The 6,526-nt window shown below is 50.3% G+C and overlaps 1 pseudogene; it reads left to right on the top strand.

Annotated features, from left to right (window-relative positions):
* Window positions 1-3,469: 3,469 nt before the first annotated feature.
* On the top strand, window positions 3,470-4,809 carry LOC142422769 (ataxin-7-like protein 3 pseudogene; annotated as a pseudogene).
* The last annotated feature ends 1,717 nt before the right edge of the window (window positions 4,810-6,526 follow it).

The raw sequence follows: 6,526 nt of genomic DNA on the forward strand, positions 1-6,526 counted from the left end.
AAGCTATAAAATCAGATGAAGTAGGATTAAAAGGAAGAAAATAAAGGGGAAAAAAACCCAACCTCGTTAGCATCCTCATTTCTACCCTGTAGGGTAGAATTCTAGTCCGTGAATTTCCAGGCTTGAATGGCTGACCTTACGATTGGCAGCGTAACACATAAACGATTATACCACCAGAGCTCCATACAACGATGCACAGGTAAAAATAAACAAAGAAACCAACAGAGGCTGAGAGGAAAACAGAGAGATTGACGGGGAAAAGCAGACACATAAGGAAACAGGATGCATTTTGGAAAGATAATTGTGGAGTCGCATATTATTATTGTTCTTTTCCTGTGTCTATTGGTTTGTATGTAGCTTTTCAGCAAGAACTTAAAGAAATTCAAAGATCATATTAGATAATCAAGCAGTCAATGAAATGAGCAAGAAGGATATTCAAACTCTTAAAAAGTGATTCTAGAAAAGAGTCTAGAGCTCTTTGCTCATGACTGTGGATTTGAAGCCTGGATTGGAACGTTTTCAGGGTCTGAGATGCTTGGACACCAGCACAGCATTCTGCCCTGATTTTCATGGAAAATCATCTGCATGTCATCACCGTGCGTAGCCAGAAGCAGGCACTCTGTAACATTGACACGGACTGACCCAGCTGATTCTCAGGATAACTCTATGAGGGAGGTACTGCTACTCAAATAGGCTAGGCCTCACTGGGCCTCTGAAACCTCAATCTTACTTGTCCCAGAATCCCAAATTGCAATTGTAACCCCCACTGCACTCAGACCAGTTGCTGCTGTTTCCTTCCAGAGTTAGAGACTATATAGAGTTCTATGAGTCCTTACCATTAAGAATTAAAGTATAATGAACACCATGTGACTGCAAACCAGAATGTCTTCCCTGTTGGTTAGGAAACCAGCTCAGGGAAGGTGCAGAGAAAAAATCTCTGTCCATGTCCCGGACAATCCTCCTCTGCAGAGTTAGGAGCATATAACCTTTCTCAAAAGCAGAAGGAGGCAGAGAGAGCAGAGTGAAGGTCAGATAGCCCTTATCACCCACATCTGAGCTTAGTCAACCTTGGAGAGACTGTTATGCATTAACCCATGTCTGGCTACAGGTCAAACTTGTAATCTCTTAAGATGTTACTTTTCTGTAATTTTTTTAATGCTTCCCAAAAATTATTTTGCCAAACAGTTGCAGTGAATCCACTCCAAGGACATGCCACCCATGAACTAAGATATCAAGAACACTGGGATCTTTTCTTCTAAGTCCTGAGAAAAGATGAGCTAGATGTCTGTGAAGTTTGTTAATCAAGCAATAGATAGTTAACATTCCTTTCCTAAAACTATCTGGTTGGATATAAGCCTCCTCTGAAGCATCCGTGGTGGTATAATGATTACTCATCACACTCCTAACTCTAAGGTCAGCAGTTCAAAAACACCAGCTGCTCCATGGGAGAAAGATGGGACTTCCTACACCTGAAAAGAGTGACAGCCTTGGAAAACCACAGGGGCAGTTCCACCCTGTCCTCTAGGGTTGGTGTGAGTCAGCATGGACTTGATAGTAGTGAGTTTGGCTTTGAAGCCTTTCCCTTCCACATTAGACATCTTAATCTAGATCACCTGATCAGTTACATTTTTCCCCTTTCTTTTCCAAAAGCTTGCCTCAGAGTGGGTTTTGACTTTACTTTGGGAGTCGATGAGTCTCAATTTTTCGATAACGCTATTATCACCCTCATTGTACACATGAGGAAACTGAGTCATAAAATGATTCAGCAACCTACCAGATATTACACCACATTGGAAAGTCAAGCCAGTTGCTGCTGAGTCGATTACAACTCATGTTGACTCCATGTGTATCAGAGTAGGGCTGTTCTCCATAAAGTTTTAATACCTGAGATGTTGAAAGTAGGTAGCCAGGCATTTCTTCTGGAGGAAACTCTAAGTGGACTCTGGAAGCTTTGGAAGCTGGATTTCAACAAGGTAGCTCTGGCCCCAGTGTGTGTGCTCTTAATCACTGCCCTATACCCGCCTTCTGCTCTGTGGCACTGCATTTTATATCCTCCACAAAAATTAGAGTACCGTGAACGTTCCAAATAAAATATACCTTAAGCCAACTGCTGACTTAAGCAAAGGTTGGATCTGTCAAAGATTTTGTCTTGCTTACATCCAAAACCAATGCTCAGGGAAGCAGCAGTCAAAAAACATGTTGCATTCGGTAAATCTGCTGCACAGAGCTCTTTAGAGAGTTGAAAAGCAAGGATATTACTCTAAGGGCACAGGTGCACCTGACCCAAGCCATGGTGCTTTCCATCGCCTCATATGCATGTGAAAGTTGGACATTGAATAAAGAAGACTGAAGAAGAATTGATGTATTTGAATTGTGGTGCTGGAGAAGAATATTGAAAGTACCATGGACTGCTAAAAGGACAGATTGATCTGTCATGAAGGAAGCACGGTCACAACCTTCCTTAGAGGCAAGGTTGCCAAGACTTCATCTTACGTAATTTGGATGTGCTGTCAGAAAAGGCCAGTCTGGTGAAGGGCGTCCTGACTGGCAAAGTGGAGGGGCAGTGGAAAAGAGGAAGGTCCTCAATGAGATGCTTGCTACCATGGCTGCAACAGTGGGCTCAAGCACAGGAACACGTCTCCCGATGGTATGCAATCGGAACGCAAACCTAATGCAGATACTCTGAGGTATCTCCCAACTCAAGGACTCCTGGGTTCTGTGAATGTTTACTTAATGAATATGAGTAAAAATAAGTTTAAAAAGAAAAGAGATAAGAGCTCTTTAAAACATTCAAATAAACTACATTCTATTATTCATGCAGAATCCTCATCTATTTATTGTACTACCCATTTTCTACCAGGGGAACCTGTTTACCATGATGACAAAAAATGCAGAGTGAGGGAAAAGCAGTGAATGAAACTGATCTTTGAGATAGGAAAGTTAGGGAAGAGGGCATTTGAAGAGAGGACATCTCAAATGGGGTTAGGGAGTGAACCACAGGTCTCGTGGGGAAAGTGTTCAGGTGGAGGAATAGGCACACAGGCCCTGAGGCGGGTGCTGACAAGCTGGTGGATCTGTAAGGAGCCAATATGGCTGGGCTATGATGAGAGGGAAATGTGTCATTTGGCTCATCTCTAACCCTGGGAAAAATCAGATAATGAATTTCATTGGGAAAATCCAAGGCACAAGACTTCTCTAAAGGGTTGAAGAGAAAACTTGTCACCTTGAGGCCCACATTGTGCTATTGTCAATAGTCTCCTGTGCATGTGAAAGGTGGATAGTGAATAAGGAAGGAGAAAGAGTTGATTTATTTAAATCATTGACAAAAGATATTGAAAGTACCATAGACCAGGCCATAGCCACCCAGTGAGGTAAAGGTGGGGGTAGGGTGAAGGGGGTGCGGCCTGAACCCCAGGTCCCGGACCCTGGGCACCAGGGAGAGGCGAGGACCCACGCCTGGCGCCCAGTGTGCTATAAACAGTCAAAAGAATTCCTCTCCACGAGAGTTTACGATGAAAATAGAGATGTCTTTGTCTGGCCTGGATAACAGTAACCTAGAGGCCATCGCTCAGGAGATCTCCGAGGGCCTCGTCCGAGGATTCTTGGTGGGTAGTCTGCTTCGAGGTACTGTGAAGCGTGGCAACTTCTTCCTGGATGACACGGACCCTGCCTGAGAGCGCGAAGGATTTTGAGCCCGTGGACCAGCCAGGACCCGGCACCTTTGACAGGTTTTCAACCAGTGGAAGAGCAAGGAGTGCGTTTGCCCCGCTGCCGCTCCGGCTTCGCCCCGCACCTGCAGAAGTGCTGGGGAATGGGTCGGAACGGCAGAACAGGGACAAGTCAGAGCGTGACCAAGAGGACCGTGATGACATCAACGACAGCGACTGGTCCTAGGGCTCAGAGAAGAGCCCAATTCCCCTAGAAGATCCAAGTCTTTAAAACACAAAAACGGGGGACGGACTTAGCAATTCGACCTCTCAGTATCACAGCTCCTTGGGAATCAGCCATGAGGCCCTGGGGCCAGAGGAGCTGCGCAGCCTGATCACCACGCAGTGTGCGGCGGTTTCGGGACACACCGAGATGTACACGAGCTCCCTGTGCTGCCGCCGCACAGCTTGGAGCAGAGGCAAGCCTTGCGGATTTATTTCCTTGGGACCTTGGCGGTCCTCCCTAGGGGGAGAGTTCGCTGGATAAGGACACCTTTGACATGACTGGCTCCAGTGGGACAGCTCCTCTGACCTCTCACCCTCGGATTCTGGCTCCTCCACGACCACCGAGAACCAGGGACCGGGTCTAGGTACCAACAACCCCGAGTCACGGAAAGCCCACAAAAAGAAATCCCACCTGAGCCTGGTGCCGTCGGCCTCCAGCCTGGGGTCCAACAAGAAAAAGAAGCCAAAGCCACGCCCCACCCCCCACCGCAGCCCCCAATGCTCAGCATCTACAGTGACATCTATTGACGCCGATGCCAGGGATAACCATTGGCTGAGCAGCTCTCTCCCAGCCCCACCCAAGTGGCAGCACCTGGCCAAAGGACAGCTGCTGGGGGTCTGGGCGGGGGAAGTTTGGTGGGTCAGGCGGGTAGGGGATCCAATTACGCGCCCCTGGGGGGCCGGCAGGGTCCTCTGCGAAGCAGCACAGACCCTGGGCATGCAAGATTCAGACCTGGCCATGGTTTGCCTTGGGCATCAGGTTGGTGGGGAGGCAGTTTCCCTATTCATTCTGAGTCACTGGATGTCACTGCCTGAGAGCACTGCCTGCCCCCCACCCAGGGGCTCCAGCATCGAAGCTGGACCTGGAGGGGGCTAGCCCAGCTGCCCTCAGCAATGTAAATGGGTCCGGTGCTTGGCGCTGAGGGGCTGGGCTGGACCGGTCCTGTCTGGAGAATCCTACCAGATGCCCGCATTCCTTGGAGTAGGCAGGCGCAGAGTGCGGTCTCCTGAGGTCAGCGTCTGGAACAGCATGGGTACCTCCCCTGCCCTTTAGAGGGGCAGCCCTTTCCCCAACCCCCATCGACCTCCTTGGGGCAAGAGCTGTCCTTGCGTTGTTGGGTGCCAGACCAGGGCCCCAGACTGCAGCTGCAAGGAAGGGGCTGGGGAGGGTCGGGAGAGGGAACCGGGAGGATATCACAATGACTCCCCACTGCCCTTTTTCCCTGGCCCTGGGCTGGAGAGGAGCTGGGCCCCCAGATGAGAGGGAAGGGTGCTGCTTTATTTGAAGTGTTTTCTTACCTCATTCCCTGCCCCAGGAAGGGGCCTAGCCTCACCCTCCTGGGGAGCTCCATGTTCCTCCCACCTGCCCTGCCCTCCTGCCCTCCCAGGGCAGTCCAAGTTCCCAGCTGCAGCTTGTCACCCTCTCTTCCTACTGATCAGCTTCAGCGCCTAGCCGTGTTCCTGCCTCCGAAGCCTGCCCTCTTCCCCCTGCCTTGGCCGCTTTTAAGTTATTTATTCTGTGCTTTCATTGGGGGCGCTGAGGAAATCCAGACCCTGTGCCTCTCCTTCTGCTTGGGAATAGGGTGGGAAGAAGGTGTTCTCTGTGCCCTCTGCCCTGGGAGGGGCATCATGCCTAGGCATTGCCTCTCTGGGGGATGATCAGTGTGCCCACCTGCCTGGTCTACATCCCTGTGATGTACCACCCTACCTTTTGAGGGCACCACCACTCCAGGAGCTGAGCTGGGGACCACAGCCTGAACTGGCAGCCAGCTGACTGACTGAGAGGGTGGAGTTGACCCTGAACCCACTGGTTCCCACTGGCTGGATGTGTCCCTGCCCTCCTCTCAGGAGGGGCCAGTCCCCATTGGGTAGCTACTACCCAAGCCTGCTAGACTGACTTCAATTAGGAGCCAGCTTGGCCAGCTGGGGTCCCAATCTCGCCCAGATAGTTCTGATTGTGGCTGGCACCTGGTTACAAATTGTTTTTTAACCCAAGAAGTGGGATTACTTTGTAGGAAGCCAAACCTGTTTGGGCACAGGAGTTAGGCTAAGTCCTGGGGCCTGGGTTTCTTGACCCTGTATCGCCTGTGCCCTCTGCGGAAGCCGAAGGGAGAGGCGACTCTCAGGGGGCCTTCAGCTTGCTTCCCAAGGAAGTCTCAGGAGTGGGGTGGTGGATGGAGGAAGGCCAGGGGCCTACTCTCCCCTCAGAGGCAACTTAGGCCCCAATTCACCCTTTCCCTTCTGGCCTCTTCCTTTCCCTTCTGGTTGTAGGAGGGAGTAGTTTGGGAGCCTTTGTCTAAATCAGTTCCCCATTGTTTCTTTGGCCCACCCTCAGGAGAGAGCCCCCCTTTTGGGAGAGAGTCCCCCTACCATGTAGTTGAACAAAGGCTAGGAGCTCCCCACTCCCACCCTCTGAACAGCAAGCTGTGCTTTAATTCCATCCTTCCCACACCAGCTGGGTGTTGGCTGCCTTGAATACTATCATGTCTGAGTGTGTGTGTGTGTGTTTCTGTACTAATTGCCACATTTTCATGATAGGTGGCTTTTCCTCCTTGCATCTCTCTTACCTCCCCGGCCCCCCCACCCCCACCCCC

The sequence above is a fragment of the Tenrec ecaudatus genome, chromosome 12, assembly GCF_050624435.1.
Source record: "Tenrec ecaudatus isolate mTenEca1 chromosome 12, mTenEca1.hap1, whole genome shotgun sequence".
Taxonomy (NCBI): domain Eukaryota; kingdom Metazoa; phylum Chordata; class Mammalia; order Afrosoricida; family Tenrecidae; genus Tenrec; species Tenrec ecaudatus.